A 26,853-nucleotide genomic window follows, 5' to 3' on the forward strand; every position below is an offset into this window, starting at 1 on the left:
TATTTACCAAGTAAAAAATGGCCAAATAGCAGTACATTTTGGGTAGTTATTTATTTATATAATCAGTTTCGACATCTCAGTAATGCCAATTTCAGGGCCCTATATGTTCCATGTAGAGAAACTCAAATATATACTAGAGCCATCAATATCTGGAGTCCATGAATTCTGAAACGAAAGCACAAACAATGAAGCCTAAGGTATGCTTGACTGTTTGTGCTTTCGATGTAGAATTCATGGAATCGAGATAAGGATAGCTCAAAACATTCGGCTGTTTGGCGATGTTCCTTGGTAAATATATGACCGGTCGCTGTCCCGGTTCCACAGTGGATCAACAGAGATCAAACTGTATTAGGCTGCCTGATAGCCTGCAAGTTCTTGTTGTACCAGTACCGGAACTGTAGCATCCTTCCCATGGACGCCGACATTCCATCAGGAGCGCGTCATTCTACGGACAAACTGTACTGTTTGTACCGTCGACTAACACACTTGCTGATTAATGTCGCCTGCAAATGGACGAATGAAACGTCACCTCGGCCAGTACCACGGCGCGCGAGTTACTCAAAACAGACGCACGCGGCTGTTTCCCGGCTCCGCTACCCGTTCGCCCTGAAAAGTGGCGCTGTAAAAACTTGACAAGGGGATTTCGAGAATTACAGGAGTCGCGCCCGCGTGTAAATATACATATAAATAATACTCCCAGTGCCGGCGGCTGTTCGTTTTAATAGTTGCGCTTTCGAGCGCCGCCTGATGAATGGCCCTGCCGTAAATTCGGCGGCGCGCGGCCGTTAAACGTTTTTGTCCGCCGGCCGGGCACCTGGCGGTCCGCTGGTTTATGTGGGGAACGCACATCCTGGCGGCAGCGAACGCCGGGCGGACCGACACCGCGAGGTTCGCGGTGGGAGGCAGAAGGCCACGGTAAGGAAAATGGGCTCCCGGAACGGCTGTCAACCCGCCGTGACAGCGTCACGCGGCTACCAGACTTCACACCTCGGTGCCGGTGGAGCACTAGGGGCTGAGCCGAAGCTACGAGATTTCGGGAACATCGTGCCACCGACAGAGAAATAATCCCAACACCAAGAAGGAGTTGGGTGACATGAACGAAATTTGGAATAGCTATTTCTGCATATGAAAGACTTCCATTCCAATTTCGCCCCATCGCGTAAGCGGGGTGCTAGTAGCGCCAGTATAAGGATGCATATCAGGGTTGCTTTAAATACACGCGGTAATGGTCGTCAGCATTAGTTACCTTTGAGATTGGAAGTGGCGAATTGATGCCAGATAAGCATGCCTTTTAGGAGACTAAGTCGTCATTATCAGCACTTCACTGAGTCTGAACGAGGAAGTATAGTTAGGTTACGAGGAACACGAAATTTCTTTTGTCATACTGCAGAAAGATATGGCAGGAATTTATCCACTATACATGACTCCTGGCAGTAGTAGTCTCGGGAATTTAAGATCGCAAGAAGAATGGGCTCCCGACGGACACGTGGCACTACCGAGAGAGAAGGACTACCGTGTTTGGCGTACGGATCTGGTGCTCCCTGCTTCATGTGCGGTAGCAAACACCCAGTCCGCCTGCTAGACACACTGTACCTGCACCTGGAGCTATGTCCTCGGCGTGGTTATCCCACGCACCCTGACTGCAAAACTGCACGTCAATCTGGTGATTCGACCTGTTGTCCTGCCATACTTGAACATCAATCCCGGGGGTGTTTTCCAACAGTATAACTCTCTCCCAAGTACCACTGTTGTAAGCCGGCCGCGGTGGCCGTGCGGTTCTAGGCGCTGCAGTCCGGAACCGTGGGACTGCTACGGTCGCAGGTTCGACTCCTGCCTCGGGCATGGATGTGTGTGATGTCCTTAGGTTAGTTAGGTTTAAGTAGTTCTAAGTTCTAGGGGACTGATGACCTAAGATGTTAAGTCCCATAGTGTTCAGAGCCATTTGAACCACTGTTGTAACCCAACATGCTCCACAGTACCGTCATGTTGCTGCTCGATGACCAGATCTGTCCGTAATTGTGCACGTATGGGACACCACTGGATGACAACCCCAACGCCATCCAAAACCAGCATTAACCGTCCCTTTGTTAACCTGCCAAGTGCAACAGGCATGTAACTCCATCCCACAAACTGACATCCGGGACTCGTGCAACACAATATATGTACGTTTGCATACTCACGTTCAACATTCCCAATGGTTATACGTGGTTTTTAAAGTACTAACATAACACATTTGCAATACTACGCTTACATTAACCTGTGATCTAGCAACGTTTATCAGTTAAATATGTTACGTTGACAAACGTATTCCTGAAAGTCCATCACTAAACAATCAATGAAGCGTTTTTTTCGTTAGTTTATGAACAGACAGACGATACTGTGGAGTAGGTCGTGTTGAAGTCTCAAGGCATTTTTATAGAATAAAGGTAACAAACCGAATAAAACATAATCACGCTATTACTCTGTAAAGAGCCGCTGTAGATCACAGATTGCATGCAGTCAGAAAATAAGCCTGAACACTTTTAGGAAATTCATTGGTATAGTTAGAGTTGGCTTTGTGTATTTACGCTGCTCCGCAAAACTAATGGACGAGCTAGTCATAACATTTGGGGAGCATAATTTCAAACCGTATTATGTGCACAGATCATAATTTTACAGGAAAATTCTCTTCCTAACCAAAGGAAATACGGCAGGACCTAGGTATTTACAGTATGTTCCAGAGTCAGTCATGAGTGAAATCATTTCCCACTGCATTGCCAAAGGAACGAGTTAGTTCAAATTTTAAATTGCACTTAATACATTTTCAACGCAATCATTTAACAAAACACGTTAGGATCAGTCATGTTTTCGTATAATAAGATTTCAAACGTCCATTTCAATTTTTATTGACGTTATTGTTGGACACAGTCCATCACGTAAAGAAATAAAGTTAATAATATGTTGTTGTCGGCATATTGGTGTGTTAGTCTTGTGCTTAATCCTTCTTCCTCGTATACAGAGTCGCAGTCATCGTCCTCATGAGTCGGCCTACTTGCTTCATCGCATCGATGTTTAGTACCGAAACATATAACTGTAAGCTATCATCCGCTTTCTAGTTGTCTCCAAATCTTGTTTTTAACAGTTTATCGACATCCATTTTCTTAGCCTCACGTAATTCTCTCGGTTTATCGGTGGAAGTTTTACTGCTCTCTCCTGAATAATGCTTTCCAGTTCTTCGTGGTTTTGGAGCTGTGACATTCAACACATAACAGAGTCTGCGATCTTGGTCTATTTCCTTTGGTCCCTATAGACTTTAGTTTTGGATCTCACCAGAAGAATACTGAGATGCTTCTGCTCTTGAATCTGACACCTTTGTCATTACAAGGCAGCTCAAAATTGCTTAAATGTGGTTCTCTGTTGAAGAACCTCTCGTCACGGTAGAACTATAGACAGTAATATTAAATGAAAGTACACAAAAATGAATATACGCAATATTTCGTACACGAATAATACATCAGTGTACCGACATTCAAAATTTCACTGAAAATGATCACACACGTCTTATTACTTACAGAGCTTCCTTTTCAAGCTGTCTTTTAGTATTTGAAGCTCTAATTCTATTTCTGCTTCTTTTCAATCGCTCTTCCGTGGATAATCAGCCCTCCATGGTGATCGAAAGTGAACAGTCATGAAATCAACACCACTCAGTGAGCTGTAAGATAAAAATATCCAAAATATTAAGTAAAGTAGCTGGGTTTACAACGTAGACTGGGAAACTTGCTTTGAACATTATACTTTCTGAACCGTGGACTGCGGCGTCCATTAACACAATTCAATCCGATTGATGGAATAGCCTGGAATGTCAGATCCCTTAATCGAGCAGGTAGGTTAGAAAATTTAAAAAGGGAAATGGATTGGTTAAAGTTAGATATAGTGGGAATTAGTGAAGTTCGGTGGCAGGAAGAACAAGACTTTAGGTCAGGTGAATACCATGCAGGAGTAGGTTTAATAATGAAAAAAAATAGGAGTGCGGGTAAGCTACTACAAACAGCATAATGAACGCATTATTGTGGCCAAGATAGACACGAAGCCCACGCCTACTACAGTAGTACAAGTTTATATGCCAACTAGCTCTGCAGATGATGAAGAAATTGATGAAATGTATTATGAGATAAACGAAATTATTCATATAGTGAAGGGAGACGAAAAATTTAATAGTCGTGGGCGACTGGAATACGAGTGTAGGAAAAGGGAGAGGAGGAAACATAGTAGGTGAATATGGATTGGGGGTAATAAATGAAAGAGGAAGCCGTCTGTTAGAATTTTGCACAGAGCATAACTTAATCATAGCTAACACTTGATTCATGAATCATAAAAGATGGTTGTATACATGGAAGAATCCTGGAGATACTAAAAGGTATCAGATAGATTATATAATGGTAAGACAGAGATTTAGGAACCAGGTTTTAAATTGTAAGACATTTCCAGGGACAGATGTGGACTCTGACCACAATCTATTGGTTATGAACTGCAGAGTAAAATTGAAGAAACTGCAAAAAAGGTGGGAATTTAAGGAGATGGAACCCGGATAAACTGAGTAAACCAGAGGTTGTGCAGAGTTTCAGGGAGAGCATAAGAAACAATTGACGGCAGTGGGGGAAAGGAGTACAGTAGAAGGAGAATGGGTAGCTCTGAGGGATGAAGTAGTGAAGGCAGCAGAGGATCAAGTGGGTAAAAAGACGAGGGCTAGTAGAAATCCTTGGGTAAAAGAAGATATATTGAATTTAATTGATGATAGGAGGAAACATAAAAACGCAGTAAATGAAGCAGGCAAAAAGGAATACAAACGTCTCAAAAATGAGATCGACATGAAGTGCAAAATGGCTAAGCAGGGATGGCTAAAGGACAAATGTAAGGATGTAGAGGCTTATCTCACTAAGGGTAAGATAGATACTGCCTACAGGAAAATTAAAGAGACAAAAAAAAATGGTTCAAATGGCTCTGAGCACTATGGGACTCAACATCTTAGGTCATAAGTCCCCTAGAACTTAGAAGTACTTCAACCTAAATAACCTAAGGACATGACACACACACCCATGCCCGAGGCAGGATTCGAACCTGCGACCGTTGCAGTCCCGCGGTTCCGGACTGCAGCGCCAGAACCGCTAGACCACCGCGGCCGGCAATTAAAGAGACCTTTGGTGAAAAGAGGACCTCTTGTATGAATATCAAGAGCTCAGATGGAAACCCAATCCTAATCAAAGAAGGGAAAGCAGAAAGGTGGAAGGAGTATATAGAGTGCCTATACAAGGGCGATGTACTTGAGGGCAATATTATAGAAATGGAAGAGGAGGTAGATGAAGATGAAATGGGAGATACGATACTGCGTGAAGATTTTGACAGAGCACTGAAAGACCTGCGCCAAAACAAGGCCCCGGGAATAGACAACATTCCATTAGAACTACTGACGGCCTTGGGAGAGCCAGTCCTGACAAAACTCTACCATCTGGTAAGCAAGATGTATGAGACAAGCGAAGTACCCTCAGACTTCAAGAAGAATATAATAATTCCAATCCCAAAGAAAGCTGGTGTTGACAGATGTGAAAATTACCGAACTATCAGTTTAATAAGTCACAGCTGCAAAATACTAATGCGAATTCTTTACAGATGAATGGAAAAACTGGTAGAAGTCGACCTCGGTGAAGATCAGTTTGGATTCCGCAGAAATGTTGGAACACGTGAGGCTATACTGACCTTACGACTTATCTTAGAAGAAAGATTAAGGAAAGCAAACCTACGTTTCTAGCGTTTGTAGACTTAGAGAAAACTTTTGACAATGTTGACTGGAATACTCTCTTTCAAATTCTTAAGGTGGTACGGGTAAAATACAGGGAGAGAAAGGCTGTTTACAATTTGTACAGAAACCTGATGGCAGTTATAAGAGTCGAGGGGCATGAAAGGGAAGCAGTGGTTGGGAAGGGAGTGAGACAGGGCTATAGCCTATCCCCAATGTTATTCAATCTGTATATTGAGCAAGCAGTAAAGGAAACAAAAGAAACATTCGGAGTAGGTGTTAAAATCCATGGAAAAGAAATAAAAACTTTGAGGTTTGCCTATGACATTGTAATTCTGTCAGAGACAGCAAAGGACTTGGAAGATCAGTTGAACGGAATGGACAGTTTCTTGAAAGGAGGATATAAGATGAATATCAACAAAAGCAAAACGAGGATAATGGAATGTAGTCGAATTAAGTCGGGTGATGCTGAGGGAATTAGATTAGGAAATGAGACACTTAAAGTAGTGAAGGAGTTTTGCTATTTGTGGAGCAAAATAACTGATGATGGTCGAAGTAGAGAAGATATAAAATGTAGACTGGCAATGGCAAGGAAAGCGTTTCTGAAGAAGAGAAATTTGTTAACATCGAGTATAGATTTAAGTGTCAGGAAGTCGTTTCTGTAAGTATTTGTATGGAGTGTAGCCATATATGGAAGTGAAACATGGGCGGTAAATAGTTTGGACAGGAAGAGAATAGAAGCTTTCGAAATGTGGTGCTACAGAAGAATACTGAAGATTAGATGTGTAGATCACATAACTAATGAGGAAGTATTGAACAGAATTGGGGAGAAGAGGAGTTTGTGGCACAACTTGACGTGAAGAAGGGACCGGTTGGTAGGACATGTTCTGAGGCATCAAGGGATCACAAATTTAGCATTGGAGGGTAAAATCGTAGAGGGAGACCTAGAGATGAATACACTAAGCAGATTCAGAAGGATGTAGGTTGCAGTAGGTACTGGGAGATGAAGAAACTTCCAGAGGATAGGGTAGCATGGAGAGCTGCATCAAACCAGTCTCAGGACTGAAGACCACAACAACAACAACAACAAATACCTATGGTAAAGACGTCGAAATGATCCAGTCTGACGCAACAGCGTTAAAGAGCATACTGCAATTGGGGTGAAAACCCCTCAAATTGTATTTTGATCTCGGCTGTATTTAGTATGTTTCGAAACGATGCTTCTCGTTTTAACAGCTCAATGGAAATGAAAGAATGTGCCGGAGCATTTTAATTTACCAGAAATCTCCTAGTCACGCACAGAAACTTGGAAGTCACATGGCATGAGGTCAGCGTGAGTATAGCTTCCAACGAGAACCTGCCCGCAACACTTGGACGATTTCACATGGGGAAGAAACATCGGGAAACTGGAAGAAGTACTAAGTGTGTCGAGTTTCGTACTTCTAACAGCATTGTTTCATGTGCATGGGAAGAAGAGTAACGAACCATATGTACTGCTATTCAAAGAGACTGACGTGGTTGACCACAGTCACCTACAGAAGCAGATGCCCGCTACATTGTGCAACAGGTAAGAAGACGTGCAATAGCGGATGCAATAGCAACTACATTTTACAGGACAAAAGTGCAAGCAATCTCAAGCATCACAGTGGCACGGCGAATGCGTGCAAGTGGCCTCTGTGCCAAACGACCTGTACGCTAGGTGTCGTTGGTAAACGCACGTTGTCGGCACTTTTAGAGATATTTACAAGGTCACAGTGACTGGACCAACGAGGAATGGGGTCGTGCGTTCTTCTCAGATGAGAGTAGATGCACTACGAGTAGTGACTCTGGACGTACCCTCATAAGGCGAGAGTGGCAACAAGTGATGCACCTAGAAACATTGTCGAACGCAACCGTTTCCGTGTTATAGGTGTTACGTTGCGGCGAGGCGTAACGTTACACGAGTGTACAGATCTCCAAATCTTTGAAAACGGTATACTCACTGGCCAACGTTAATGCGACACGAACTCCTTCAGCATGCTCGTCTTTGCAGAGGGGTATTCGTCACTGACTTCATTTTTATGGATAACAAAGGGCGACGATCACAATAGGTGGACGAACTCTTGGAACGAGAGAATATTTGGTGAATAGGCTGGCCCGAGCATTACCCGGTCCCCCATCAAGCGTAAGTGGCATGTGTTGGTGAGACATTTTGCAGCACATTAGTAGTAGGCCACTGCCGGTTGTGGGATATAATTTGCAGACATCAGCATCAGTACTTGCTTATTTGGGGTATCATATATTCCCGCTGATACAACTGCACAAGTCATACTTCACTGACAGCAACATTATACTTACTTATCTCCAAGTTCATTCCAGGAATCACAACATCCTGATGTGGTCAACGAGGGTGGGACTCGCACTACTGAAAACTTTGCATGAATCAATGCCCACCATAAGCGCAACATCCTCTCTCTCTGCATTCGTGGGAGCAAGACTCGATTGCACTTCAGATGCATTCGTATTTCGCTGCCATCAGTACCCACCCCACTGCCCCATGCACTCAAGTAACTTGCAAGAAGCATCCCTGCTTTGCAGCCCACACCTCGTTCCTGCATCTTATGTGCCTACACTCTCATGCACCCATGCATCTGCATACATTGCACGTCACACTTTCCCTCTGCTGTTATGTTTGCTCTATTGACTTCCAAGAACGCGTTGAAGGAATGACCACCGAGCGAGGTGGCGCAGTGGCTAGCACACTGGACTCGCATTCTGGAGGACGACGGTTCAATCCCGCCTCTGGCCATCCTGATTTAGATTTTCCGTAATTTCTCTAAATCACTACAGGCAAATGCCGGACCGGTTCCTTTGAAAGGTGGCGGCCGCTGTGGCCGGGCGGTTCTAGGCGCTTCAGCCCGGAACCGCGCTGCTGCTATGGTTGCAGGTTCGAATCGTGCCTCGGGCATGGATGTGTGTGATGTCCTTAGGTTAGTTAGGTTTAATTAGTTCTGAGTCTAGGGAACTGATGACCTTAGACATTAAGTCCAATATTGCTGAAAGCCATTTGAATCTTTGAAAGGGCATGACCAACTTCCTTCCCTAATCTGATGAGACTGATGACCTCTCTGTCTGGTCTCCTTCCCCAAACAACCCAACTCAACATTAATAATTTATTTTCTTTATTATTATTTCATGTGGGTTGGGGTGGGGGTGAGGGTAGGTTGGTAGCAGCACAAACAATCCACACATGAGCCAGTCGAACTTGTTTCTAAGGTAGATGTTGAAACAGGAAAAATGGGAAGAAAGAAAACGAACAAGGAGACCTACCTACTATGAATTTGCAAACTATCTTTAAAGGTGATGTCAATGGAGGAATATACATACTATAATGCTCTTTTTATGAATTCTTTTTAGGCAATTCATAAAGACAGCTTTATATTATGTATATGATCCTGTTAACATTACCTTTTAAAATAATGTTTATAAACAGTCTAATAAATTTGTACAGGTACCATAGTTAAAAACACTTGAAGAACACTAAACTCTTGAAAAAACTCTTGTGAAACACTGAGCACAACAGAAGGTACACTGACTATTAAAAATGGAGTAAAATAGACTTTCACTGAAACTGGAAAAGGACCTATCCTGGAATAGGTGTTTGTAGATAAAAATAGTGGTGAGTATGAAAGGAGAGTGGTGGTGATATGGATTGAAGACTGGCAAGAAGTGGTAAAGAGGCAGGCATGGCTGTGGAGGACAAGAGAGAGTAGTAGTTGATACTGGGATGCATTGACGTGACAGGAAAGGGGATGTGGGGCAACAGGTATTAGAAAAAGATGATGTAAGGTATTTGGAGAGGAGGAGGGGGAGGAGGGAGCCCTGGAGGTGGTGGGTGCGTATGGTGGGGTAGATTCATAGTTTTCTAGTTCGATATATGTCAGGGCGGAGTTTGTGGTCTGTGTGAGGTAGACAATTGAAATACATTGATAACTTTGATTGATTTTCCTTATTGTAATTTCATTCCCATGCCCCATATGGGCAGGGGAAGGCAGGCAGCGGCACAGTTCACTGCTCTTCAGCCAGTTGGGTCATTACATAAAAAAGGGGGGAATAAAAAGGGAGACAAAAGTAATGTAGTAAATGGAGATGATAGGAGTTAAAATATGCACTAAGATGGGGACATGCACTGGGGGGACAGTTAAACAGTCGACATAAAGTTAAAAGAACATAGCTCACAAATCAGAGTACACTTAAGAAACACAGGAGGCAAACACAAGTAAAATGTCATCCACAGGGTAAAAGTCACACAGATCAAGACACTTAAAAAAACATTGGAAACGATGGAGCACTCATGAAGAATAAAAAAACGCTGTTAAGGAACTACCAAGGGACTGGAGGCTAGAGAGGAGGGAAAAAGACAGGAGGAAGGTGCAGTGGGTGGGTGGGGGGGGAAGGGGGCTGGCGGTTGGTAGGAAGAGGAAAAAGAGGGGCAGGAGGCACACCAAGAGGCAGTAGACAGGCAGGGAGGGAAATGAAGGGGAATAACAGAAGGGAGTGCAGTGACACTGGAGGGAAGCAAAGGAGAGGGAAGGGGTGTGGGAGGGGGAAAGCCACTCTGTAGAAGGGAAGGGAAGGAGAGGGAGCCCTAAGGAGGGACAGGAGGAAGGTGGGGTTCTATATAGGGTGGATGAAGGATTTGTAGGTGTGAAGGATGGTGGAAGGATGCAGTCCCCATGTCCAACCAGACAGGAGTTTCAAGAGGTGGATTCCGTTATGGTTTATGTGTTGTATTGTAAGGAGATGAGGAGTCCAGATGAGGTGGCGGTCAAGGGTGAGGCCAAGGTTTTTGACGCTAAGAGCGAGGTGGATGGTATGGTCATATGTGGTTAGGCAGAAGTCATGGAGACAGAAGGAATGGGTGGTGAAGCCAATGATGAACGCCATGGCCTTGGAGGGGTTGATATGAAGAAACCATTGGTTGCACCAAGTGGATAACTGGGCAAGCTGGGTTTGGAGGGTATGTTGGGACCGGATACACTCTAGCATTTGGGGAGCTATATAGAACCTGGGAGGGTAGGATAAAGTGCTAGGAAGATGGCGTCATCAGCCAATTGGAGGAGATGAACAGGCTGCACAGGTTTGGGCATATCAGCAGTGTACAGGACATAGAGGAGGGATAGTAGGTATAAGAGTTGGAATTGTGTATAGTGACATAGGAGGGGCGATGGGAGAGGAAGGAAGCAATGATATGGATGAAACTGATAAGGAGAGCATAGGTCTGGAGTTTGAAGAGGAGCCCGGATTTCCAGACACAGTAATAGGCGTTCTGGAGGTCAAGGGAAACAAAGATAGCAGAGCAATGGGCTTTAAGGAGAAGGCAAAGAATATTGATAAGGTTTAGGAGCTGGTCAACAGCTGAGAAGGAAAGCTGGAAGCCGCACTGGGTAAGGGGAAGGCGGTGGTGCTGGTTAAGGTGACACTGATTACAGCAGGAGATGATGGTCTCGAAGATATTGCTGAACATAGAGGTGAGGCAGATGGGATGATAGGAATAGGTATCAGATGGCGGTTTGTTGGGTTTAGGGTACAGCAGGACACAGGAAGTTTTCCACAGATGGGGCAAAGGCCAGTGGAGAGGAGGACATTGTACAGGGTAGCAAGGACGGCCAGGAAGGACTACGGGGGGGGGGGGGGGAGTTCCTTGAGTTGCCAGAAGGTGACACCAACATGACCAGGGGCGGGGTTGTGTTTGAAGTGGAGAATGAGTATGATGTGTGCGGTGATGGGAGGTTGATGTCTGAGGGGTGTTACTGATCCAGATACTGGAAAGTAGGGGCGAGCGGTGGGACAGATGTATAGGTGAAGTCAAGAATGGTGAGGAAGAGGGGGTAATCAAACTGGAGATCATCAGGAATGGAGAAGACTTCGGAGAGGTAGGAAGCAAAATGATTAGCCTTACTGAGGTTGTCAGAGAAGGTGTGATTGCCCTGGAGAATAGGGTATTGCGGGGTGGGATGGCTACTAGTAAGGTGGTGGAAGGCTGACCAGTACTTGGAGGAGTTGAGAGGGAGGGTGGAGTTGCGGTATTTTGTAAGGTGACAGGCAAATCCAACACCTTCCATGAAAACCCTGACATGATGGCAAATCCGGCATTATGCCACATAGCTTCGAATAAATCCTGACAATAAATTAACCAAAGTAATACGATCAACGAGTGAGCAAATGGAATACCACAACTATCACAAGGACACCTAAACGCATGTTATACGTTCCCACCGTTAAACAGACGCAGTTCCGAGGGAAGAAACGAGAACAGAAGCCGAGAGCAGAGTTGTGTAGGCTAGGAGGCCCTATGATAAGGGATGGACACCCACGTCGCCAGACGACCGCCAGGACCACCCCCCAGCCCATGTTAAAAGATAGAGCCTTCCAGAAGAACAGTATAGATCTTACGATAACGCTAAAAGGACCACACCAGCTGAAAGTTTTAGCGTGAGACTATACGTGTCTCTGTTACGTTGCAAACGTTAAAAACATTGCCCCACCACAAAAAGTATAACGTTTCTCATTGGATGGACAGAATTTTTGTAGGCGGAGCTTAAGGTTAACATTGAAACCCTGATTGGTCAGTTAAAAACACAGCCAGATACATTATTTTTAAACCAAGTTCGGTAAATTGTAGTAAGGAGAAGTCAGGAGAGAGTTGCTTCTGAGGTGGCGAGGTGTGTGGAGCTGCGCCACCCGCCGCCTGACGCTGCCTATACACCGACAAGGTAATGAACGCATGCGGTGCCGCCATAAAGCTTCACTCAGAACTGCAGAAGTCTCATCTGTTACATCCCCTTTATACGAAATACTAGTGTCGATCGTCAATTAAACTTTGTGGTATTCACATTTGCTACTAGAAGTTAAAATCTGAAACACGATGATTTTTCTGTTATATAATTATTGAGAAGCCACATCAGCCACTGTAATTTACGACCAGTTAAATAAGTAATTAAAGATAATTGAGGGTCAGTGTAGACCATTTTGATAGTTTTCTCCTTTATGAAACTTAACTTAAATCTAGATTATAGATGTGATATGGCATACGTTACCCTTCCATCCATTGTAGAACTTAGAAACACATTCAGGGAATATTCGTTCACATTTTTGTTGTACGCAGTTGGTTTTTATCATCCTGTATTAAAATATTTCCTTTTATCAATAGTGCAATTTATAAACAATGTTTTGTGAATAGAATAAAATTTCCAATGGTAAACTTAAACGCTTTTTCGACGTTGTTTTAACAGCTAACTAAAAATAGAAAAGCCTTGAACCCCTTCCACTAAATTTAGTTAGTATTAAGATTCTTTTACAGGGAGTGCAGTGGAGCTGACGCTGAAATCATTAAGTATTTGATTATATCATTGCTAGTCTCACTGAACTCTTCTGAACTCCACATGTCATGTGTGGTCTGGCGTCTCCTTACCAGGAACAGATACCAGGATCAAACTAGTCAATTCCCTAAAAAACACGCTCAGAGCGTCGTTGCGCGAAAGTGGTAGGGAGACACGAGTTAGAACAAACAGACACCACGCAGAATGTTAGAATGTGCATGTCTGGCGCCAGTCCCAGAGTTTCTTTGTTGTAAGGAGGTTCTGGCTGTGTCCCTGTAAGTGCCAGTGGCATGTGGCGGTTTTTGTGTATCACCAACATCGACAAGTGCAATGAATATGGGTGATACGATACTCTATGGTATTCTGCGGTTTGAATTCACTCTGTTATTTAGCAGTTGCATTGATTTGATTTCGTAAATGATACTGACAATGTTATACACATGTATATATGCATTATTCAAACTACAACTTCTCCTGGGTAATTATTTTGTTGAAATTGCACAAGAATTCCACCTGACGTAGTGTAATAATTTTGACTGTAAGCTGTGTTCATATCACTAAAATTACAGATCGTACATCACAGCTTTTAAAATTTTTTTTTATCCTCGATGGATTTAATTACTCTTAGCAAATTGATCATAAAAAGGAATCACAGAATACCACCTGTACCAACACTGACGTATGCTACGAGAAATATTTTTCTCCGTGATTCGTGCGTACTTTAATTTTGGCCATATACATCAGCAATGAAATCTTGTTCAACAATAAATACCATCAGCACTGTTCTTAGAAAATGCAGTCTGATTCGATTAATTTTTTCTTTTATAAATAGAGTTCAGTACCACTGGTGCACATTTATTTCTTACACATCGGAATATTGAAAGTTTGCAGTTTCAAGTAATTTAAATTTGCCGCTGTAATAAAAGTTAAGACGGCGGCCAACAAAAGATAGAGGATTTCTTTTTTAATTAAGATTTTTCTTTTCCCAATAAATCATTTAAATCATTTAAATTGATGCCACCAATTTAAAAAGTATTAAATTGTTCTGAAAATTAGTTTAACACAAACCCATGCTATTCTCAACTAGAAGTACAGACTAAGTGGCTATATAATCGCAACTAACAATGGCTGCGCTTCTTGCACCTATGATAAAACAATTAATACAAAATTATAATTGAAAGAGGAAGTGAATTTTCAATAATTATTCACAAATAGTTTTAACGCATTTGGGTCTATTTGTTTCTACCAGCAAATGAACATAAAAGTACAATAATTTTGCATTAACTGTTTTTCAGTTAACAGACCTCAAATCGATTCGCGTCTTGCGTCGGCGATGTATATCAGAGGAAGATAACAGAAGGGTACAAAACAAAAGAAAAGAATGGCATGGATTAACAATGAATGTGAGACAAATATTGTCTCTGTTTTACATAATTATCATCTTTTTAAGAAATAATTACATAATTGAATGCATATTATCCACACTTTATATTCCACTCGTAATTAAAAAACATTTATATATCGTGGATGTTATAGGCAGATGATTGTATCCCGGTCATGGGTGAGGAGGAAGGAGCAATAGAGCCTGGAGGGTACATGAAGAAGAAGGACATCCTGTGGAGGAAGCAAAGGGTGGTGAGGGATAGGAGTTTGGTAGGGACATGGGCCTCCAAAGCATCAGTGACGGTCTTCTGAAGAAAGTAAGAAGCATGGATGATGTCAGTGGGATGGCGAAAGATGATTGGTTGGCTTTCGACGTTCGACCTACAAGGCAATGGATTCCTAGTAGGCATTCCAGTTGGTGAGGCGGTAGTCGTAGGTGGACTTTGGATTGGCAGCTGTCGGGAGGCTGCAGGAGGGCCTCGTGCAGAGAAGATGGTGAGAAGGACGGCAGGTGGTCACTACCAACAGGATGCAGGTGGTCACTACCAACAGGATCGAGGATGTCCGTGGCAATACAACTAAGCAGGTCGGGGGGAGTGAGGATAACATCGGGGGTGGAGTTACTTTCAGAATGGATGCATTGTTGGAAAAGAACAAGTTCACCATAGAGGGTGGTAAGCAACTGATACCACTGTCAAAGGATGGCAGGCTCATGGCTGTGGATGCTGAGGCCAATGGCAATCGTACTGGTGGAGAATGTAGGTCAACATAGCAAATGAAGTCCTAGGGTAGAGGAGCTGTGGGACGGAGATAGTGGCACAGGTGATGGTGAGGGAGGGAAAAAGATGCTGAGTATAAGGTGTTCAGTTCTGTCATTGAGAAGGGGTTGTGGCCGGACAGTAAAATGCCAATAGTGGCCCCACCTCGGAAGAGGGGAAGGGGATAGTGAGGTGAAGAAGGTAGGGAAATGTGTGGAAAACATGGTGAGGTAATAGGAAGATTTCATTAAGGATGAAATAGCTGGTGCTTCGATAGGGTATGCATGAAGAGGTATTAGATGGCCTGGAGGGAGTGAATGTTGAGCTAGAGGAGATGATACTAGTGACACACCAGGAGGTGGGAGTGGGGAAGGAAGCAGGGTGAGGAGACAGGGGCTTAAACTAGGGTGTCTAGGAGGGTGAAGGTAAAGTGCGCCTGGTTGTGGGAGTAGGTGGCATATAGGTGCTTCAATGGAAAACAGAGTGGGCAGTGAGGGAAATCTGCTGGAGGATGTTGGGGCGCTGGAAGGGGTAGATGTTCTGCAGGAAAATGGTTAGGAACTGTATGATACCTTCTGCCATAGGGAGAGGGAGGAGGGAATTGTTGAGGTGGATGTGTGGTTCGATGGGGCGAACTGGTACAGTGAGTTCAGGGTTGGTGGGAGGAGATTTTACTTTGCATTTGTCGGAGTAGGTGAGGTGGTGGGGTTCGTTGCAGGTGTTGCAGGAATGGAGAGAGGTAAGGTTAGGACACTGTTTAAGGAAGTAGAAGGCTTTACAATAGGGGTAGGTCTGGGGGCTACTGCAGTTTTGGGTGCAGTGGTCATTTCACAGAAGACAGCACTGGTAGTGGTAGGGTTGAGGAGGGGAATGGGATGGGTTAACAGGGCTCCTTGTGTAAGGAGGTGATCAATGGAGAAGGTATACTCGGTAACGATACGCATGATGAAGGTAGGGCCAAAGGAATTGTAAATATAGTGGGCCAAGCAGATGTTCAGGGCGGCGTGGGCGTTCAGTTCCACCAACACCTGCACCTCCATGGTCACAGAGGTGAGTTTTGTGATCACAGTGGTGAGGGTTGGCAGATGACAAGGGCTTTAGGGCTGACAAGGAGAGGGTGATGTAAGGAAAGTGGTGAGGGATGCATGGAGCCAAAGATGATGCAGGGAAGGCGCCAGAGAAGATCAGTATGGAAAGAGGGAGAGGTGGACTTGATGAGGACAGAGTCTCTGCAAGGGATAAGTTAGGTAATGGATACATGGGGGATGTATTTCTGGATTTCAAGGGTGAGGGTGCAAGCATCAAGGAATTTAGGATCAGGGTTGCCAAGGATGAAGGTATACAGGGTGAGAGCTGGGGAGGCCAGAGGAAGGGTGGTATCCATGGCAGGATCAGAGGGAAGTGAGGTGGGTGGTGGTATTTTGGAGGAGTGGTGGAGGTGAGTTCGCCACTTGGAAGGTTTTTGGTGGGTGTGGCCTGGGAGGAGGGATGAGGGACTGGATGGATGGGGAGATGGTGGGAGGCTGGCCCCTCTTGTGAGGTGGCAGCACTGGGTTTGGGGGTGGGGCACTCTGTGGTGGCGACTGTGGTGCAGCAGGTGATTACTTGGGCCGGGGAAGCGGAAGTAGTTGTAGTGTGGCGAATGGGGAGGGGGAAAGTCGTCTTGGCAGGCGACAGCAAAGGGAAGAGTTGGCATGAGCAGGGGAAGGAGCAAGGAAAGGAACAACATATAGGTGGGGATATAGGGATGAGGAGGATGAGGAAGAGACAGAAGGGAAGTAGACAGTGAGTAGGGGAGGTGGATGAGACAGGTTAAGCCCAGAGGAAGCACTTCACAAGGTTACAGTGAGGGCAGGTGTAGATGATGGTGGTAGTGGGGATTGTCCATGATTGAAGACGGCGTTCGCTGGCGACAGGAGTCGCTGAAGTGTGAAAATAAATATTATGGGAGCCAGTGGTGGTGGCAAGCACTGGGCAGCAGCGAGAACCAGGCGCAGTGAAGACTGGGAGGCTGCGACGGTGGCGACTGGACAGCGATGGCGAAAACCAGGAGGCGGCGAACACTGGGAGGTGGTGACCGGGTGGTGGTGGCGGTGGCAGCGAGCACCGGGCGGCAGCAACGGCGGGCAGACGGGCAAGCGGACGTCAGACAGACAGACGGACAGACAGCAATGGGCAGGAGACTCTTCCAAAGCGACGAGTACACCCTCAGTGTAGCCCAGTCAGTGTAATTCCTCGATGTGGAAGTGAGAGGCTCCTAGCCTCAAATGTCTATAACTTTGATTCTGTTCTCCTTTATTGTCATTTCCATTCCCCATCAGGGGAGGGCCAGCAGCAGCAGAAGTGCTGCTCTTCAGCCGAAAGACATAAATAGACAGGGGGACATTTAAAACAATAGAAAGGAGATAACATAGTGGAATATAGAAACAAAAAAGACGGAATAAGGTAAAAGAAAGCATATAAAGTGGAGACTGTAAATCAGAGATAAAAATCTAAAAAAAGTATGTTACACACAAAAAACACACTAGATTAAAAGGCACCAGGCAAAGTACAGCTCGAGCATAAAAAGTCAGCGAACAGTTAAAACAGCTACATGACGGATGGCGTATCAAGGAAGAGTCACAGACGAAAAACAGGTTGAGCACACAATTAAAACCACGTCACTAGATGACACTGCATAATGGCACCGAAACACAGCACTAACGCAGCAAACTGATAACGAATAAAGACCTGAGAGGATCTGCCAGGGGGGTGGGGGAGTGAAGGGAAAAGAAAAAAGGGGAAAAGAGGCCAGAAGGAGGGGAGAGAAAGAGGAATGAGGTGGGGGATGCTCCAAAGGAGGGCCAGTCAGGGTAGGAATGGGAGAGGAACACAGTGGAGGGGGTGCAGGGACTCGAGGAGGGACATGGGAAAATCCGTTCAGGGAGAAGGAAGGGAGAGGAAAAAAGGGGGCCTCTGAGATGGGTGGGGGGGATCAAGGGCAGGTTACAGTTGGAAGGAAGGGTAGATGTCATGACGAAGTTCAACATCTGGGAGGGGGAGGTGCTGTAAATTGCCCTGATGAAGGAGATGGGCGGTGATAACTTTGATTAGAAGGTATACTTTGTACATCACTCTCTATGGAATACTGGAATGAATAGACAGCATATTTCTCTATAAATAATTAAAAACTAACTTTTGCTTGTGAAATATAGATAACAAAATAGACGTTCTTATTTGTTGACAAGTACTTTTACGTTGAAGACTAGCCAGAAACCCAGAGAATGCTAAATTATAGCAAATCCCATTCCACATCTTCCTGTTGCCATCAGATGGATACACTGACAAACCGGCCTTAGTTCGATCTCTGTACACGCCAAAAGATGGCTCCACTGTTAAAATCGTCCTTAGTCGTCGCTACAAAATTGTAAATGAATTATGTTCCATTGCTATGACACTGCAATTTTTAAAAAATTTTGAAAATACGTCAGCAGCGCGAAAAAGTGTGGTGTTTAAATTGTCATTTGAAGTTAATTCATGAAAAACTTATCTTGATGTCACAATATTGCAAAAGAACGTCTGCATTGTAAAAGAAAACATAAGTTACCTTCCACATTTATTCACAATCGCCAAATTAGTGCCCAAAAATCTGAGGTACATACTCCTATTGTAGATTTAAGTGTCTAATAACTACTATCGTTTTAGAAGTTAGGCCGAAATTTCGATATTGTAAAACTATCCTGACCAGGCTTACTATAGCAGAAATATAAGCGTTAGGCAAATAGACAAACGTCGCAGGTTCGAATCCTGCCCTTCGGCATGGATGTGTGTGATGTCCATAGGTTAATTAGGTTTGGTAGTTCTAAGTTCTAGGGGACTGATGACCTCAGAAGTTAAGTCCCATAATGCTCAGAGCCATTTGAACCATTTGATACAGTTACAAATAGCACAGGCCTGCGGAAAATTGTGTAAATAACGGCAGTTTGAAGTCAGAGGACACCCTAAAAGTTTCATAGACTGTATTTGTCTGATATTATTGCTGTAAAGGCACTAAAATACGCCAGCTGTGAGAAAAGTACTATGCTGATGTATATAAATATGAAAAGTGTTTATTCAACCGGTACAGCTGCGTTACCGAAAACTGTGGCGTGCCAAAATAAAAACCTGCAACGAACTACACTACCAGAAACACACGCACAGCACAGTTGTCGTATTAGGAAGGAGAGGAAGAAACAAAGTATATTTTATTACCAAACTATAACTTAGACAACACAAGAACACGTACAGGTTGTTAACACAAGACCAAAGACGATAACCGAGAGACTGACATTTCCAAGGACTGTCTCAGAGTCGATACCTCCTAACAAACTACTAATCACGTATTCTGAGACGTTTCACACTTCACGAACAGAAAGTAAGTACTGCCGTTTTTAAATTGTCTTTTTATCTCATTAAAATACATATTTATCGTAATATAAGCTAATTCGCTACGAATATTCAGTTTCGTACGCTTTGCAGACTCTAAGAGCTTTCTTAATACACCTAACGTAAGACTTTGTACAACCACCCTCCATTCCTATAAAGTACAAATAATTGCCATAACACTTATTAAAGTGATGCTATTCTCTATAACGTACATATATGCAGATGTTAATGTGAAAGTCTTTGTGTTTTAAAAAATTAGTGGATCACAACCAAAACTGATATATTAACAGAATCTTTCTTCGTTTCTTGGTGGAACAGCATTATAATAAATGAAAAGCACCAGTTAGCTTTTGTTTCACAATGTTACATTTATTGTTAACCAGTTTTCGGCTGACAAGGCCATCTTCAGACATTTACTGAGTACTATCACCAAAGAAGTTACAATGTTTGCAAATAACATTGGAAGAGAAGTAACATGTCTAGACAGAAAGTAGAAACATACAGTAGGTAACATCTTTGACAGTGTGGTGGTAATGCAATGGAAAAGTAAATATTGTACAGTACATAAATAACAATGGAATAGACAGGAAAACCCTTAACACAAAATAGGATTGGCATGCCTACCTAACAGTTTCTATTAATAAACAAAACTAATGAAATAAAATAAAATTTCTACTAGACAAGGCTACATCAGGAGGTATTAAACATGGAGAGTGAGAGACAAACCAATTAAAAGAAGAGACAATTATCAATGTAACTACAGAATACTTAAGATAAACAGAAATAAATAAATGCAGGGAAATGGAGGCGTTTGAGGGAACCTGCAGTAAATGCAATCTTTGAGAGTGTGGTTGTACTGCATTTTAACTTTAACATTGTAATCACAACAGTGGCTACGTAACAGTTTGCATTAAATAAATGAACAAAGTAAATTATGAACAATATTTGATGAGACAACTGCAAGAGATGTTAAACATTGACAGTAATACAAGCACCAGTTAAAAGACAGCCTTAACTATTGAAAGTATATGGAATACAACGACAACTTCAACAAAACAAAAGAACTTAATGAATACAGGAAAATGGGTCTATGTAGGGAGAGACAGTGTGTGAAGAACTGAGCAACACATATGATTATATGAAGTATTGGAGAGGGGATTTGTTGAGCTGTGTCTGGTCATTTAGTATTAGATCTGGACTGTGAGAAAGATGTTTGTTAACTTCCAAGGCTTGCAGTAGGTTGAGTTTATGGCCTTTGTTTGCTAGGTGAAGTTCACAGGACACTGGCTGTTGTGACCCTCATTCAGTACATGCTCAGCAAATGCAGAGTCTGAATTCAGCAACCTCCAGCTGTTTTCATTTTCAGCCAGCCTAATTGCCATGTCTCTGCCTGACTGAACAATGTACAATTTGTCACAATCAAAACAGGTGATTTTGTATACCCCACTGGTGGCTAATAACTGGATCTTTTCTTTGCTATTAAAACACACTGGGCTGTCATATTCCTGACATAGTGGAAAGCCTATACTTGCAGGGGTTAAGTGGTTTGACTACAATCTGTGAAACCTCACCTAGAAATGGTAGTGTACACCATTTCTTGCAGACAGTGGATGGGGAAGCAAGTGGGGCATAGCGGAAGGGTATAAATTTTCGTTTTTATTTCCTGTGCAAGATGTGGTCAATAAGAACTGTATTGTAGCCTTTGGCAGTAGCAATAAATTTTATTGTATCTAACTCTGCTTTAAAATCATCCCTGAACATGGGGACAAAGATGAGACTCTGTACAGTTGAGTGGAAAGGTGCATGCTTGTGAGCTATGGGGTGTTGTGTGCAAGAAGGTATTACTGTGCCTGTAGTTGTAGCTTTTCTGTAAATTTTGAAACAAAATGTGTGTGTGTGTGTGTGTGTGTGTGTGTGTGTGTGTATGTGTGTGTGTGTGTGTGTGTGTGTGTGTGTGTACTGACGTCAATGGTGAGATCTAAGAAGTTTATGGATTTGTTGCCAATCTCCATTGTGAACTGGATATTTTTATTTCCACTGTTTACGTTTCTCAAAAATGTGTTGAGTTGTCTTGTAGTACCAGTCCACATAGAAAGGACATCATCTACATATCTAAGTCAGTATTTGATATTTGAACACAAAGGTTCTGTTTTTAGAAAATTTTGTTCAATATGGTCCATAAATATTTCAGCCAACAGTGGACTAATAGGGGAACCCATATCTAAGCCATCTAATTGTTTATAAAGAGTCCCTTGGAACTGGAAATACTTCTGTGCCAGGCATGTCTGCGTGGCCAGTCTCAAGTCATTCAATTCCACAGGATTGACATTAGACTTGTGCATCAGCTCTGTCAGAATATCAATGCATTCTAGCACACGTATGTTAGGAAACAAATGGCTGACATCACAGAATACTAATATATCACTGTGTGAGACAGATATACCTTTTAACTTATTTACTGTTACATTGTGGAACAAAAGCAAACTGGTGCTTTCCATTCATGAAAATGACATAAGAGATTCTACCATCTCATGATGCTGACTCAGCTTGCATATATGCCTAATACCAAACGATCAACCTCAACGCCCATTTTGAGACTACCAAAAAGCATAGCTCAAACAAATGGCTGTAAATATTACGAGGTATGATACTTCAAAATTGCAGTATAAAAGTATGACAGTGCCGGTTTGCAGAGACGAAGATATCGAAGTACTAATACACAGTAGACAAAGACGAAATTATGTGATTACAGAACAATATCGGCGTGGAAGCACCAAAAATTGCCCAGGGGGCATAATTATATTCCACAAGAGAGCAGTTAGAATGAGTGGTACGAGTTGGGTTGGGTTGGGTTGTTTGGGGGAGGCGACCAGACAGCGAGATCATCGGTCTCATCGGGTTCAGGAAGGATGGAGAAGTGCCCTTTCAAAGGAACTATCCCGGCATTTGCCTGGAGAGATTGAGGGAAATCACGGAAAACTTAAATCAGGACGGCCGGACGCGGAATTGAACCGTCGTCCTCCCGAATGTGAGTGTAGCGTGCTAAGGTGGTAGAAGTCATCAAATATAAACATAACAGTCTTACACATTGATCGAACACAGGATACAATCTGCATTGGTCTCCCCATTGGTAATACCTCGCTCCTCAGCTAAGAAAGACGTTAAAAGTTTCCTGCAGCCGCATATCTGTATACTTTATAAAAAGCAGCTGGCACCGAGTACAGTGGATAATATAGTAAATACTGATAGATGATGTTCAATACAGTTAACGAACCTTCCAAGGCCCAAAAGTACACGATCCATCCTGTTTTCAGCTGTAAGATTCTGTCGTGCTGTTTATTTGGATTCTGAATGCAATGGAATTCTGTTTTAATACATACAGTCTAATAAAGTTCTGGCGATAGCAACGAAACAACCCTTTGCAGAGCTTAAACGTGATGGAATACCAGGTAGCAACGGTAATTCAGAACGCTCCATAACAGCCTGTTGTCATATTTCAAAGGTGAGTGCCTCTGCATGGAGAAAAATATTTCAATCTACATTTGGAGTGCACGACCTCTAAGTCATAAAGAATATTTTCAGGGCAGCAAATAAGAAAGCATAATTTATTCTCAAACTTTGTAATTTCTACATGTATATCATACAAAGTAAACAACACGCTCTTTACTTTTATTTGGTGTAGCTTTAATAGCTTGCAACTAATGTTTTTAAAAGATAAATTTAAATTTAAATTGAACTCTTCTAAGACTACTACAGACCGTAGTTTGCAAGTTCTTGAATTGAAATACATATTTAAATTTTTTCCTGTAAATTACCTCTTCATGGCTTTGACAGTTAGCTCTAATTCAGTCAGCAGTTCTCCTTGGTGAGAGCATTCCAGGATTAAATTTTACCTCTTATATCCAGCATAACACGAGTACTATTGTTATAGAGAACATCATGTTTACAGCTTCTCCAAACTAGTGCCACTAAATGTTGTTATTTCGTTGGTTTTATGCTGTACAAACGGATGTTGTGTTGCTAGGTGCACAATATCCAGAGCCGTGCATTTACATACAGTGTAACTATCTGTTTCCAAGTAGATCCAGATAGGAATGGAGCTTTATAAACTGATTTTTCTTGTGTCCTTTAATGTATTAAACAATCTCCAGTCCATCAAATTAGGCAAGGCCTCCAAAGTATGACCACTTACCAGTACCGTTTACAGTAAATACAGATGTTTTATAGTTCCCAGTCGCATCCAGAATTCGCCAAACTCTGTGTCTAAATCATTGTAAAGCTTGCTTGCACATCTACAGATCCTTTTACTTTTTCTAATAGCAGTTTATACTGGTCTTTTTGCAATTGTCACCGCCATATACTCCAGCTTTTGTTTGTTTTAGCTTTTATCTTCCATTTCCAGTTTTATTTTTCGTACATGCGTCACAGTAACTGAGAGAAGCAATCTGATTCGACCTTCTGCTTGGTGACTACTCTGGACTCCGCACTCGCAAGTGTTCTTCTTGACATCGGTCTCTTGCCAAATCTTTGAGTTTCCAACCTGGGTGGGACTTACTCGCCTGCGTGACCTGTAATCAGAAGGATGACGAGAGCCGCGATTCGCATTCACATCACATCGGCTCAGCCCAGTAACAGTCAGCAGCGGTACACCAAGTCTTGTTCACAGTCTCCTCGATGGCAGCCAAGATAAGAAAGATTCTGAAATGCGCATTCCTAACTTCAGTAATATCTATGGAGGGTAAAGTAGTTCATTCATGTTTTCGATTCCTAACTTGATCTGCACGCTTCACGCACTGGTATGTTAGTTTTTCTAAATTATAGCTCTTACTTCAAACGGGATCTTTTCACTAGCAACTCATGTTTTGTTTCGTTACCAAGTTAATTCATTGAAGGTCAAACTCATGGTGGCGTTTCAGCAACCATTAAGGTAAATTATCCAATTAAAAATGCCCAGCCCTCCAACCCTAAACAATAGGTGGAATTGTAAATAAAAAAACCATTATTGTGTATCTTCAAGGTACTCATTTATTTTATTAACTGGTTTTCGACTTAATGTTCAAGTCTGATAATGTTCTCGTAAGCCAAAAATCTGTTGAAAGACTAAATCAGTACTGTACAACAAACACAGTATTTCGTCTTCCATTTAGTATTATAGAGATGTTTCCCCGACAAGTGACTGAAGAACCCACAGTTGTTGTGCATCATTTATTCTGATTTTAGGATTTTTCAGACCTAGTGCCACACTTTAACAGCTTATTATACTGGAATTTCATACGGCAAACTTTTATATACAATGAAACCAAAGTGGAGGATAGCCCTAGAACAATTATAAGACTTCAAAAATATTTCCTTTCAGGAGACAACCTAATGAATATGCCTTGTATTTGTGAATGTGAGAAAATAGTATTTACTGTATAAGATAGACAAAGCTCTATGATATTCTGCAGAAAATTAGCTTGGACTGAATGGAAAGGAGGTTATTAAAAACTTACATAGATCAGAAAATCTCAAAGTGTGCTCTATGTCATCGTCCGTGCTCACCATTTAATTACAAGAAACTTTATAGCATTCTTCTCAAGTTATGAAGAGATAGTTTACAGGAAAAAATTTAAATATGTACTACAGTTCGAGAACTTCCAAATTACTGCCTGCAGATGGAGACGGAGTCGGGGTAGATGTTAAGACAGACAGAGGCATACAGTTTGCTAAATACATGGCATCATTAGTTGAATTTGAGAAAACAGTCAGTTGCAAGACGTAGGAATAGAACAATTTATGTACGCAGTATAGTATGAAGAAAATTGTCTTGCTCTATATAAATTAAATCAACTCTGTTTTCAAGCCGTGTCACTTGGTTAAAGCACTCGAGGTTTCAACAGATATCTCCACCGTTGGAGCAGCTCTTGTAAGCTCGAGTATTTTATTCGAATTTACACGACTTAAACACGTAGAAGATTTTATTCATGTAAATAAATACTGGAATCGGGAGACAGAAGGCGGAGGAAGTAGGAGAAATATTTTCGATGCAGATGGTTCAAATGGTTCAAATGGCTCTAAGCACAATGGCACTTAACATCTGAGGTCATCACTCCCCTCGACTTACAACTACTTGAACCTAACTAACCTAAGGACATCACACACATCCATGCCCGAGGCAGGATTCGAACATGCGACCGAAGCAGCAGCGCGGTTCCGGCTTGAAGCACCTTGAAGCGCTCGGCCACAGCGGCCGGCTTCGACGCCGAAAAAGTAGCGATACCAGGTGTAAAAAAGTGAATACTAGGACAAAATTCGTAAACTTCTACAGAAACAAACTTTTCTAAAGGCGTTTGGAGGAGCATTTAAGAAGAAATTGAGTAGATTTCTCATTTGAAGTGTTACCTGTTATTATTATGAAACATGCGGAAATACGCTAAGAACAGCGGTTTGGAAGGCTTTGAAAAGTTTGTCTGGAGAAAAATAGTAGGTATTGAGTTACAGACAAAGTAAGGAATGTGAAAAACTAAATCAGATGGATGAGGGGAGGCAATCAACAAGGGCAATGAAGAATAGGAAAAATAAAAAGTCTGGAGTATTCGTTGAGATCGGATTGTATAATAAAGGATTCTTTGAAAGGATGAGTGAATGGATGCAGCAGATACGAGGCATTAGATGACAAGAGAAATACTTCGTGCTGCGAAGCGAAAGAGATGGAGAAGAAGTGGAAAGAATGGAAGACGTGGTACTTGCAGTGAAAGACCTACCCACAGGACACAACACACTGTTTTTGTTGTTGTCGACAGTAAGGAACGGTGACCAACTGTTAATTTTTCAGCCTTTCAGTGGTTCCCATGTATTACACTTCACAGTATCGACGGTAACAGACATTTTGACCTCGTCACTTGTAAATGCCCACCAACTGAACTCATTCACATTAATGCATAACTCTTAACAGACATCATGTTTATAATCGCGTGCCGTGTATGACTGACATATCGGATGCAAAATAAAACGCCATTAGAGCGAACCCAGCTCTCTTTTTTTTAATCGTATGTGATGTCTTCCAAAGAGTATATCCAAGTGAATAGATTGTTTCCGCTTCCTTTGATCTCAAAAATGCGTTCAGTATTGTATCACATCGACGATTTGTCATCAGTACACTATCAGATGCATACTATTCACTGATATACGATGA

The sequence above is a fragment of the Schistocerca cancellata genome, chromosome 8, assembly GCF_023864275.1.
Source record: "Schistocerca cancellata isolate TAMUIC-IGC-003103 chromosome 8, iqSchCanc2.1, whole genome shotgun sequence".
NCBI classification, from domain to species: domain Eukaryota; kingdom Metazoa; phylum Arthropoda; class Insecta; order Orthoptera; family Acrididae; genus Schistocerca; species Schistocerca cancellata.